This window comes from Ctenocephalides felis, unplaced genomic scaffold (assembly GCF_003426905.1).
Source record: "Ctenocephalides felis isolate EL2017-DRISC unplaced genomic scaffold, ASM342690v1 CF-g0.4_SCAFFOLD_01604, whole genome shotgun sequence".
Taxonomy (NCBI): domain Eukaryota; kingdom Metazoa; phylum Arthropoda; class Insecta; order Siphonaptera; family Pulicidae; genus Ctenocephalides; species Ctenocephalides felis.
The window spans coordinates 22263925-22278900 of NW_020537758.1; positions in this window are offsets into that span (position 1 = coordinate 22263925).

Sequence of the window (14976 nt, forward strand, 5' to 3'; positions counted from 1 at the left end):
TCTCCAAATTGAAATAGTAGTAATTTGTTAAAACTTTATTTATTGAGAAGTTCTAGTAATTTTTGGTATATATAGTTATGTTATTCTATATGTTGTAAAAATATTATATATTGCTTTTAAATTGTGCATTTAATACTAAAATGGTTCTTGTAAAGACGAAGAACTTCTACTAGAACAGATAATAAGCGTTGGCTATGCAAAATGCAACGTTTTAACTTAATTGTACTTGGATCTGCTCCCAGGATGCTTTTTCAATTATAATGCAACTGCTAAAGACCATATTGCTTCCAATTATCCCAACGATGCAACATAGCGCGAATTGTACACGTTATTAATTTTTATTTCGAACTTTCTAAAGTTTTCATAATCCGACTTGACTTTATTCGAAATAAATGAACAAGTTCCGAATAAATGAAACAAAAATATACTACTGTACTGTGAAAGAACTAAAAAGTGAGTTTGGCGTAGGATCAAAAATGTTGGATTCTGCTGAAGATTAATATGAAATGAAAGAGTTATGTTTTTATATTTAGATTACAGAGGCTGGATGGGAGAGTTTCTTTTGCAGATCGAACGACGTGATTTATTGTCTTTGTGTTTTTCTTCAAAAGAGTTATGGGCTCGAAATAAGGCAGTTACAATTATAGACACAAAATATAGAAAAATTGTATTTATTTATTCTGGCTGTCATGTCATCAATCAATCATCTTTATGTTTGACATCCTCATCATCGTTGTTCTGGATTAGTATACCACATACTATTGCCATTTTAAACATCGTTTAATTTTATTTGATATTACACCATCAAAGTAGAGTTAGCATAGTGTAACATCTAATAATAATGAATCCATAACTCTATTGCACAAAATGTATATCCAATGAGAATATCCGATATCGAGTCAGTAGGAGAGTAGATTCAATGATACAGTGCGATATGACAAGTTGAATTTGAACAAATGCGCTTTGGACTTCCATTTGGTGCTCTGTTCCTTGTATTGGATATTAAGTGAGATATATTTGAGCATTGTTCAACGTCTACAATATTGCTTCGAAATACTCTATATCGCGAATGTATATGCACCAGGGCAATTCGATATAATGCCCTTGTTGAAATTTTGTCTCGGGTTTTAGAAAATCAATATACACGTTTATTTGGTAATGTCTCTTTTAATATGCTTCCAATTTGACCAAGGAAACCACAAGATTATACATACATCAAATTCAGTTTTGATCATAAAACGGAGAGTTGCACTTATCTAGATACTTTTATCATAATAACAGATCTCTAATATGTTTAATATATATATATATATATATATATATATAATATATATATATGTATTATTATTCTGTTTAAAAATGGTTTGTTTTGTGTATCATTCAAAAATATTGGAAATTTATGAAATATCCAGCAGACTATGAGCCAATTCAATCGCGTTGCACCGCCACACGAAATGCATCCAATTGAAGTCAATGTTTCGAACATGATGGCACTCGTACGTTGTGATAGACCCGAGTTTATTGGTTAATCTAAACAAAGGGAATACGACCCATCAAAACGATGGAAATTTTTAATAAAATGAAATAAAATCTTGATTTTAAATTGGTTCTGTTAACGTTGCAATTTCGTTTTATAATGAAGTTTCCAGCTTTGGAGTATGCGCATTGTAAAATATGTCCGATATGCCTGATCTTTTTGCTTTAATTGTAAAAATATTAAAATTTTTCACAGACAAAACATTCGCGCGACCGTTGGAAAAATTATGAAAACTTTCTATATATTTATTTTTACGTTTATTTATTATAAAATTTCGGCCCACTTTCGGGCTGATGCCGCATATGCTGTATACAACATCTCATCGCATACATATTTTAAAGTTCCCCAAAGTGCAAGTTTTAAAGTTCCGGCGCGTGGTATTCGAAACACGGGCTTGGAAAAGGAATAAAAAATATTAATGCCGGAATGTTTTATATATCTGAAAGTACATAATATTGAAATAAATTGTAAAACAAGTGGATAATGCATTTGCCTAATTTTAGTTATGGCCAGTGCAAATTCAGCATAACGCTGGCTGTAATAAATAAAACAATTTGGAACTAGGCTACCATAAGATTAGTTTTTTCCAGTTTTAAATTCTGACAAGTCTAAATTACACAAATAAAAGGATCAAGTGGATGACATGCGTATAGATATGATATGGACATAACATAAATGTGTGAAAATCCCAAATACCTTTTCTAGTTTTTGCTCTCTAATCATACTCTACGAGTAATAGTAAGATAAGATAGTATCTAACAATAGAGTATATATTTTTATATTTTGAATTTCATTAAATCTAAACAAATTATGAGTTTTTTAAGTTTCATTAAATCTAAACAAACTATGAGTTATATTAAAATTAAATAATACTTAGCTGTTTCCACTAATAAATCATTTGCTCTACTCTACTAGTCTACTCTAATAGTATAATTTCGTCAACGCAATATTATATTTGTTCCATGATTAATGGAGCAAGCTGATGAAAGATAATCATAAAAACACATAATATATTCCAAGTTCACATAAACATGAAATTTCATTATGATGTGAAAAAAAGGGCAAAGCTTGGCGACGCTTAACGCCAGGATTGGTATAAACAAAAAATTATATCTGGGTTGGCAGGAGAGGAAAACATTTTGGATCTTAAAATAAATAAGAAAAAAAAAATATAAAAGTGTTATATTTAGTAAATAATATCATTCATCTGAAATATTTTAGTCTATTAATTCTTTTCTTTATTATTGTTGTTACTTACCTATCAATAAAAAACAGATTATATATTAAGCATACAAGTTGCTTCTGATTTTTTTCTAAAACTCAAACCTTTGTTGCGAAAATACTCATTAAAAACGTATCTATAAGACTGGAATTATAGAAAGATGATAACATCTTAATACCAATAATACCGATATTGATATGAAATATTTTTGTGGTCCGATTTTCATGAATAGGACATTGATTTCATTAGATTAATTATTTTATAAATGACAAATTAAATAATAGCAGATCATGCAAACATTTATGCATTTAATTAAAGTTGTGTCAAAACCTAAATCTTAACATACCTTTGACGTACATACATTTCCATATTATTGAAAACCCCTAATATTATTTTTTCTAATTCAAAAATTACACTGTGTCAATTCCTTGCAAAAGCTTAAACTCTTGTGAAGAACTTTAGGTAAACATGTTGTTATTATTTTTTTTAAATTGGTAAAAGGTCGTGTCACTTATTCAAATTAGAATATTCATTCATCTTTCATATTACTTTAAGCTTCTATTAATTTTTTAAAAATAAATTTTGATCTCTAGTTACAAAGTCCATATTCCGCCTACCCTGCAAAAAGCTTTCAGTGCCACACATTGTTTTATCCTCGTTCGTCGCCCAGAAATGGGTTGCGGGCATCGCGGCTCCCCTTCATTTCTTCTGAACAGAAAACAAATCCAGCCAGGATTTTTATCGCGATTTCGGCACTGGAAATGCAATACGATTTGTCAACAAATAACATGACAACGCTCCGGATTCCGCGAGATTTATGTTGATTTGAATCGAGCTAATGCAACACACTGCGATGCACTGAGCCAGAGCTGTAAGCCACGATAGGCAAAACTTAGACGACGATGGGAAATCGAAATTATTTTGCATTTATTGACCTTGATGAATGGCGTTAGATAAGATTATAATTTTTTTCTGTTATACTTTTAATTACAATCTGCTATAATAGAATATTCAGTAATTGTTTTGACATTATGTGGCTTTTCGAACAGGTGTTATTTGAATGATAATACATATATGTATTTTAATATATTAAAATCAGTATAAGTAAAATCTGAAGCTGGCATTATTGTGGCTAGAAATACCAATTAAATGACAATTTGTAAGATTGCGAACCACTATAAATTCTCATCATGAATTTATTCACCTACTGACTATTTTAATTAAATAAGCATACGTTTGGGCTTCATATCATATAGCTTCATAAAACGCCATCAATCACGATATTTGTAAAAGCATGTTTCTTCCAGGGGCTCTTATGCTTAGTAATCATTTATAATGGATTCAATTTGAATTCAATAGAATATTTTCAAGACACGTACGGCGAGTATTCACATGTTGCATGCAAGAGGGATGGTACATATTAAGTTCATTTTGCTTATATATTGTTTAATCATTTTTGCTAATCATAGAAATAGCATTTATTTGAAAGCTTCACATAAAACTAGTTCAAACAATTTGTATAAAATAAGATATTCGCGAATAACAGATATATTGAACGTTTTTATTTATATATTTAAAAAAAACTCTGCTAAAATCTCTTGTTTCACACTATAATTAAATATATATTTTCAAAATAATTTCTTTCTTCATTCATCATTAAGTATCATTTTATCCTAACAATGCCTAATACTGTATACACCGAGTATATAAAATCACATTTTTCCAAATTTTTTTCAAATTCAATTATAGAGTTCAAAATGCTAGTAAAACATATCTCTAGCTGGAAGTAAATAATTTTCGTATAATATGTTTTTTTAATATTTTAAGTCAAATCTAATCATTTTAATTAAGTTTTAAAACCTATCTATTCCTGATCGATCGTGTGTTTTTTGTATAGAAGAAACTGTAAAACAAAATAGTTTATTGGCGATAAAACGAAGCAAATTAATTAACAAGACTGCTACTAAATCTTTGCCAACATGTTGTCAGCAGACGAACCCTCATCACTTTTTGCATCAGCATCGGTTTAGTAGGGTTCTAAGATTTCCTTCGTCCCTTTTCAAAGTTGGTCAAACTAGTTAAGATATACCGATGTACATGTTTACGTTTATCTAGGTATTTATTTTCAAGATCAGTTTTAACTGATACAAGTATATTTTATCTTTCAAGTCTTACTGACCCAATAATATCTCATACATAACGAAAGTCCAATTTAAATAATTTCAGATCTTTTTGCCAAGTTTTATTTTTGTGGCAATGAAATCGAATATCAGTTTCAGTCAACTCAGGTGTTTTTAAAATATAAAAGCTTTTTGAATATTGTAGCAAACGAACCGTAAAGTTTATTTGCATAAAATAAAACTCGACGAAAAAGTTTTTAGGTATTTCATTCATGGTAAAAGTATGCATATGTAATATATAGAATTTGAGGTACACGAGTATGAGTATTTCTATTAATTTGAAATGTTTTTAGTTTTTCACTAAATTTGAACCTATTATAGAATTGAGAAATATATCTTTCTGGAAATTAGGAATCGATTTATTTTTGCGAAAACAAATTCTACCACTTTATTTGTGGTATGAATCCATTGCATTAGATTTCTTTATATTTTATTTTCGTTATTATACCGAGTAGCCATTAAAATTTGCAACCAAGCATATAAAAACAATACTTTATTGCATACAATATAAAGTTATTAATGATGTATATAAAATCTACAAATTTCCGTAAAATCCATGATAAAAATTATTATTACGCTTTAGCAACTTCATGTTCTGAAACTTTATGGAGATGCCTGAAGGAACAGAAATGTTACGATTCATAAAAATAGTATAAAGTGCAAACATTTAAAAAGTAGGCCACATAACTAGATTTTAGAACTCTTCGTTGTACTACTACGCTTTCTGAATTATTCATAATTTGACAAAATATACTGTATGAACTGAGTCGTATGTAACCATGTACATAATATATAACAGCTGCATCATACTTTGAAAGAAAAAGCAACATAAATTAAATTGCTTAAAAGAAAAGGATATAGGTGAAGGATCAAGGTATAAAAGTTAAAGGTGAAAAACACGAATAAAAATAATTAAAAATTATCTTGCCTTTAAAATTATTATTGAAATAAATATATCTATGATGTTATTATTGCAATAAATATATCTATGATATTGATCATGAAGGGTTCTTGAAAATATTTAATTTAAGTGGACAAGGGTATAAAGCATAAGCAAATGCTAATTTCTTAGAGCATAAAGTCACAGTCGCAAATTCCAAAATATGTAATATTTGACTTAATCAACCGAAATTGAGATTTAGATATTCCGATTAAACTTTCAACTACATGATTATAGGGCTCGCCCGTAGATAAGCGGTTAAGAGCGATGGGACCTGAATCAGAGGACCCGGGTTCGATACCCACTTCGAGCAGCCTGTTGTCAAGCAGCAATGTCGGGCGAGGGCTATTTTCACTTGGAAACATATTACTATCTATATTTCCAAGTGAAAATCGTTGTCACTGCTGCCGGACAACAGGCTGCTCGAAGTGGGTATCGAACCCGGGACCTCTGATTCAGGTCCCGTCGCTCTTAACTGCTTACCCACAATATATTGTAACATGTAATGGATATGCCGTTCACTTAACATTGTATTTGCAAATCTTTTTAATAAAATCAGGTACGACACACGACCGAAGACATGCACAACATGTGCACAACAAAAAAATTGGCATATCTAAATAAACGTCGACAAAATACAATATATCATAATATGTAGTAACTATGAAATATAGTAAATATGAACGTTCGTTTACCTTTATATTTTATATCTTCTTAATAAAATCATACCACACATGACACAAAAAGCACTCAGCAAAACTGCCGACCGACGGAACGAACTGCACACCTCGAGTGCATCTCGACTACTAAATTTGCAATGATTCATAATATCAATTGTCCTTACACAGGTGTTGTCATATTGGTTAACGAATCCAAGACACGATGACGTGATAGCGTACGAGGGTGCAATTCATAAGACCATCTACAAAAACAGCGTTGCCAAGTTGATTATTTGACGCAACCTATGTGGTTTAGAAGGAATTTAGATTTTTATAATATTATGTGCCAGAAGTCTTACAAAATGCATTCTATGCAAACATATGGACTAATTGCTGTTGGAAATGATTGAAGTCAACTCAATTTTGTTCAAATTTGCAATACATGACACTTACTTAAGACAAATAGTTTGATCAATTAACTAAAAAGTTTTGTGTGGTATCGTTTATTTTACAAAAAACTTAAGGGTTATTACAGCATGTAATAGTAAGAATTAAATTTAAATAAATTAAATTATTGCAATTATATTTAAAACGCTATAAGTTTGATTAAAAGATATCAATTGAAAAGCACATTGATTAGTTTTTTATAGAAAGCACAAAATTCATCTTAGAAATAACAGTTGAAATTTTCGTTTAATCAACTAAAAACTTTTGAACGATTAGGTCGATTAATTACACATATCGAGAAGTTCGTACGATGCAGGTAAAATGACTTTTACAACTACTTATTATACCGTAATATCATCAAAATATTCATACAGACAATTTTAACAGACATTTCAGAATAAATATTGTATTCTTTTTTAAAAAAATATCAATTTAAATAGCCAATAGTCAGTGATTTATTCGCATGACAAATATACACGTCAATAGACAACATCGTGCCACTTCTCCATGATGTAGGAATAATAATAATAAGTGGTTGCCTGCCCGAAAGTTGGTCCATGGTGTAAGAAGACCATAAATCAATGATTCTATTTTGTTCCATTGTTTATTATTACTATTACCATTTTATTAACATTGTTCACGGTTTTAAAAAAAAAATCTCCCTAAAATCTGCTCCTTTGTTTCTCGAAACTGTTAAGAAATCTAAAGTTCCGAAACTAAGCCATCAATAATGTACATTATTCGTCTTTATAGTTTGATCAGTGTTTCTATTGTACTTTGGATGACGTCAACTAAGAAACACTCTTTTTTTAGTATGGATCCAATCCAGTTTCCTTCTGTTTTCAATTGTAGGTAGGAGGAAGTCTTCTAGTGGCGTGTCTAAGGTTATTTATAAATAAATCAAAAAATATTTTCGAAATGTTTATTAAATTATAATTTATGTTAGATAACAAAGTTAGAAATCAAACTAAATTAACAAAACCGCAATCTTTGTTAAAAAATAATTAATACTATCAATCAAACTTTGGTATCAAAAAATATGATTTTAAACTGTGGCACCAAGTGCCGCACATTTCAAAATAACCTGCATGGATCACATTTGTAGCCATCTCCACATTCTGGAAAGTCTGCATATGTGTCTTCGACGAATTTTCTTAGATATTGCAAAAAAAGTCACTATTTACCCCCCTTTTGGCTGGACCATACCGATGCTCTCAGCTGGTGCATTCACCATAAGCTTTTCATTCTTTGACTAGGAAATACGGAAAATGGGGGTAAGTAGTAAGCACTCATACAAAACAAAATTAAATAATTGGAATAAATTAAGTAAATTCTCACAAGAAATATGAATATGTTTACTGTCCGGTACTAAGGGACAGACATTTTCGATCTTTTGGTGGCACCTACTGAAATTGGTTAAAATATCTAATAATTTTCTACCTTTTTACGGATAACAATCAAGTACAACTTTTATCTTTACATACCACTCAAATGTAAATGCATAAATATGCTAAAATTACTTCCATTGGTATTTAGGTGACGCCGTAATTTTGCGCCTAAAACAGGAAAGGGTTGCTCTCGCCGTGGCCGTGTGCGTCACAGGCAAGGCTCGGGGCGTGATCCTGTACCTGTGTGCTCCCAGTACCCTTTTCACTTGAAATAAAAAGATTTATACTCGCTTAAATTTTAAGTGTTAAATAGAGTGTCCGATTTTTTGTGCCGTCCGGCACTTCGGTTAAGGGACTTCCCCCTATATCTGTTTCTTAATATTTATAATATCAAAAACTAGCCATGTACAAAAATATACCAATATGAATGAACTTCAAGGCAACTAAAAGGAACAACAAGGCAATAAATAAAAGAAATAGATTTCTTGAGAAAATTCCCTCGTAGCCCTGCATTTGACGATGCAACAAAAACCAAACAAACGAACGTCGGCGTGAAGTTGATGTATGATCGAGATGCATCTGATGGCTCAAACACGATGACTTCTTACATGAAATATGCAGAGGCACATCATTCCATATCATGCATCATGCAGATCGATATATGTGATAGTTTTGATGTTCATAAACTTTATGTGTTGTGCATACACCGCCCGACAGACGTGCGGTCTCGGAGGATCAATTGCGAATTCTGCGCGCCCGGGAACTCCGTGGGCGATATCAGAATTTAATAGCTGTTATTAATTTTGTAATCGGTATTTCGTGAAATGGTATTTTCACATTGAGTATATGCCATTAGAGTAAACTAACTTTAAAAAGAAACTTTTAAAAAAATAGTACATGCAAATTATTTAATTTGATTACATTTAATTACACTGACATAAAATTGTGTTATAATGCTATTATTTTATATTTTTTATATTGATGCTGGATTACAAATAACAAACAGTCATAAAAAATAGGATTACAGATAATAGAAAGACCTAAAATAATAGAATTACTAATAAAAAATAATTACTAAATGAATAACAGACAAAAATAAAATTAAGAACCGGTTAAACCAATAAGCTAGTTTTAGTTCTAATAATACAGTAGGGAAAACATGTATTTTCTCGCAGTATTTTCAAACGATGGTTTTGGTGCATTCGAAGTTTGCTAAGTATTTGATTTGGAAAATGGTAATGATATAAAAATACTTTTATTCTTTACATAAGCATTACAGATAATACAACAAATGTATTCTGAGAGGATAAATAGATATTAATTTGAAAATATGAACTAACAACACTCTTTTTTGCACTAATTTATTAAACAATAATTTTCACAAACGTTTCAAGACTAGGTTTGTCTCATCATCAGTGTGTTATAGTTTAAAATTTAAGATATGGAAACCTAAATTGGCATTATGTGTTATCCGTTACAAGTCGTTCAATATACTGTCTTCTGTCCCACATATATATATATATATATATATATATATATATATGTGTGTCTGTTTGTATAATGTTGTAATAAAAAGACATATCACGGTAATAACCATCTCTGCACTCTGAAAAGGATTTGCGACTGTGACTTTATGCTCTAAGAAATTAGCATTTGCTTATGCTTTATACCCTTGTCCACTCAAATTAAATATTTTCAAGAACCCTTCATGATCGCTAAAAGAAAATGACAACATCCATTTTAATCTAATGGCATCAGCGAGAGTTGCCAACTCTCATCTAATTTGAATGGAACTTGTTACAAAGCAGATACAAGATTTTAAAATATTTATATTATTAGAATTTTTAAACACTTAAACCTTTTAATTAGATATTTTATGAAAAATGTTAATATAACACCTCCCAAATTTTTTACAAACAATAGTTGTGCTTAGCCATATTAAAGTAACAATCATAACATATAAATAGTAATAGTTTTGATTTACATAAAAGTGTTGGAGGATTATATAATTATAATGATGTCAAGCATCATAGATATATTTATTTCAATAATATTTTTGATGGTGTTTTTTACCTTTAACGTTTGTACCTTGATTCTTGATCTTGTTAGTTTAGTAGTTAAGTTAACTTGCCTTAAGGCAAAATGCCACTCTAATATAAGTTATTTACTCAAACCAATAACAATGAAATAGATTCATATTAAAAGTCAATTAGATAGTAAATTAAACATAAAAAAATTTTTTGGCAAATTTTAGTTCATTCTATTTGCTTTTGAATTTTCTGGTGTAATTGCATTCTGCTAATGGCAGAAATACTAATAGATATGAATGTTGAATAGAATATACCCGCATTCGCTATTTATAATTGAATAGCCGGAACAATAGAATAAATAGGAATTTCGCCAATATCATAACAAACTAGGTCGCTTCTTATTGGACTCAGGCGGTACAGTGCGCTTCTAATAACGTGATAATATTTATACGAGCCGGTTCGCAGAATATTAACGAGTCTGCATTCTGCAGTCAGGAGCGCGCAGTCTGCGAAATATATATACGAAATTTCTATGATTATTAAAAATCTAATAACTGATGAAATGATAATGCTACAAAGCTTCATGAAATCAAATACGTTATGCTTTTTGATAAAAAAATATCGCTGAAGTAGTGTGAAATCATTTTATTATAATAGGCAGCCAGAATGTAACATTTTATAGTGTTATTAAAATATCTGAATCTATATTCGGAATGGTAATTCGAATATTTACGATGAGTGCATAAATTACCAAAAGCCATTGTGAACCACTGCCGAATTATTTATTCGTGGAAATATGCAATGTATGAAATTTATCAGTACGTTTTTGCAAAAAATGTTTACGCTGAAAATGTAGCTATACCAAAAATATTTTGAAGTGAAACGATATAACAAAACGATTTAAAATGATATCTTATTGATATGGTAATTTATACAACATCGAGCTCATAATGTAAATTTTTGCAATGTTAAAATGATTCTGAGTAGTTAACGACTAGGTGTAAGTTACATTTTGCCTTAAGGATTACGGACTTAATCAATAACAATTGAGATTTAACTAGTTAGATGAAATTTTCAACTGATTATTTCAAAAACAAAATGTTTAATTTCTTTAGCATTCGTGATTTTTAAATTCAACAACTTTTCTTAGGCCAATAATATTTTAGAATGTTTATTTAGATCATCTTATTAACCATCGAAAACTCAAAAAAATGTATTTCCACATTAAATTACAAAAAACAGGCTAATCCTAGCTAATAACTAATAAGCACTCATCCAATTTATATCTCTTAACAGTTTCTAAATTTCAAAATCAGTTAACGATTTTTTTGCAAAGAAATGGAAGAAAAGAATTGCACTTTTGCTAATGTTAAGAAAACGTTGAAAAATTCATCTTTTCTCAAAAATAATAAATCGATCGACCTCATCTAGTTTCATCAAATGATTTTAATTTTTTTTTAAATAGGTTTAGTCGTTTTTAAGAAAACATTGAAGAAAGTTCAAATGTTGAATCACATACATATACGTAAACATATCTTTTACAATTTTGGTTTTAAACGTAGAAAAAAGTCGGAATAAGTAAGTAGGATTTTCTAACAAAACCATTAATTAAGTTCTCCTCTGTGAAGTTAAAAAACTCCCGCATTAACCGCATATGAATGAACAAGATATTTATCACATTGTTTTCTGAACTAATTTTATATCAAAATCCACATCAAAATTTCTACTAATTCAAGAAAATTAATTACTAATTAAATCATAAAATACATACAAAGGTTTGAAATTTTGTTTTTTATTTTATACGATGTAATTACAATCTGTTTTTGTAATACCGAATCAATTATAATATGCACCCAAATTAATTGATAATTATAATATGCAAGGATTTGATTACAAGAATTTAAATTTTTATACCAGTAGCTTAAGTTAAGAAAATATCTATACTATATTTCAAATAAACTGTACACAGATGATTTGTACTGAAGTTGATAAATAAATAAATTAATTAATAAATATCCTTGTTACATGAAGTTTTATTTAAATCTGAACTAAACTAAAACCATAAACGATAAATCTGCATTAGTTTCCTGATTCTGAACTGCACGCAAATTGGACGAGTACTAGTTTCATTTATTTATAGATTCAATATATTAAAACTGAGTCTCTCACTTATCAAAATATTAATAATTTCCGTTTCAATTTTCATCTGTGACGTCTCTGTGCTTCTCGGAGCGTGTAACAGCAAGGAGCGCCTTGATGGCTCGGGGCGCAGCGCCCTCGGTGTCAATACTGTCGCAGTGACGGCACAGCTGTTTTAATTAAGTCGCGCACAATGTATCAGGCGAAATGTTCCCCGTACTGAGGAATATACAATTAACTAAATAAATTTTTCCGCTGGATTCGATTAGCAAAATATTCCAAATGGATAATGCGATATTGCATTAGATCAAAAGACGATATGAGTTTTACCTTAAAATTTTCCATCGATTTACATATAAAAATTAAGGTCTTGTTTTAAGTTAATTTAATATAATTTTGTGTGATTCGATTTACAAAATATTGTAATTAGCTTGGATTCCATCATAGGCGATTCCATCACAGGCAATCACAAAAAAATCGAAAATGAAAATTTCTATATATCTTTAAGTTTCAAAGGTTTCTGATTTTTTTGGCATACCTTAAAAATGGATGTATGTGTGTGTATGTGTGTGTGAGTGCGTGTGTGTGTGTGCGGATACAAATTTTCGTCGACGATTTCGAGAACACGGATGAAGCGATTTGAATCATTCAAAAAACATTCGATTTGTATTGATAAGGAGACGTGCTGATTAATATTTGGCAAAGAGAGGTCTAGCCGTTCCGAAGATATGGGGCAAAAAGTGCCAACAACGGTAACTCCGTTTTTAAAAGAACGGAGCGTCCAATTTGTATAATTCAAAAAACATTTTACTTGTATTAACAAGATGAAGATTTGATCAAATTTTCATGAAGGCAAGTCTAGCGGTTTCGGAGATCTAATAATAAAAGTCAACAAAAATGCCATTTGACGGTCAAAAATGATCATTAGACATATGCACATCAAATTATCAGATATTTTATGGAGATTTTAACAATAAGTATGAATTTTGTTTACATTCTTATGGGTTCCGTACCAATGTTTATCCGTTAGACGGCAACGCGGCGCTTACGCGCTTCGACATTTCGTCTCTATGCAGTTAAAGCAGTACGATTTCTTTGAAAGAAGTTCAGAAAATCCAAAATATTTCAAAATAATTTTTTTTTCAAAAAGTCTTTTTCAAAAAAAAGTAAATTTTTGTCAAAAATTTATAGTTCCTCAAAAATCTAATATTTTCAGAGTATTTTTTCTTCAAAAATGTTAATCTTTTTAAAAAAAATAATTTTTGGTAAGGGAAGTTCCAGCAATTTGCCTTAAGCCACGATGCCATGCGCCCCACTAGTTTTGAATTAATTTTATATAACCTCACGTTGTTATAATTATTATATCTGTCAATGTCGATGACTAACACATTCTTTATGTATTTTCGTATTGCCTTATCTTATTTCGTAGTCACTAATTAGCTTGGAAAAGCACTTTTCGTAAAATAGAACCGTAATACTTGACGTGGATGCTCTAGCAATCATAGTAAATAAAGATTATAAAAGATAAGGAACACTCTTTAATCAAATTTTGGATATAACAACTAATTAAAAATAAAATGCTGACCGCAAAAGTATTAGTAAGCATAAAGTATTAGCAATGCTACAATAATCTAAAAATACTTCATTTATTCCGTAAGCTAAACTCTTTTAGTCTCTCATGAATCATCAATTGATCTTGGAAAATCCCGTGACAATCTCCAGCTTTACCATTTATATTACCCCTTCTAGAATATTCTATCGTAGCACTTAAAATGTGTTTGTTTTGTGTGATAATTTCTGATATTTCGCAAAGAGGCAAAACACAAATAGGGCTGCAGTTTCAAACTTTTGCTTTAATCCGTTTGCTTTATGTTTCTCTGGCGCATCCTAACGTCCTGAAATGCTTAAGCAGAGATTTTGTTTATAAGTAAATAATCTCGTATTTAAGCAACATAAACTTCTTTTTATGTACCAATTGCATGCAGTTGTAAAGCATAAGTTATAATCATGCGCTAAATGAAGTAATAAATGGAAGAAGTAACAGATACAAGTTATTTATGATATAATTAGGTGCTTATTTGATTTAGGTACTTCAGAAGAATATAGTCCAATAACATTAAGACACTTTGGAGGATTGATTGATTGACTGAATTTGGAGGATTGAATTTTGTTTTTTCTTTTTAAAAAAATTTTGAATAAAAATGCACGCATTATAAAATACTTCTAAATATTGTTGTATATTGCATAGTCAATATGGACAAATCTTCAAAATTAATCTTACATCAATTAACATTGATTTTATTTTCTTATCAACCACTGGAAATTTTTATTTACAATAAGTTATTTTTAACAAATAGCTATTAGAAAGCAATCCAATGGTTGTGCACAATATCAAAGACTTTATTCTATATCAAAGACTCTAATTTGAAATAAT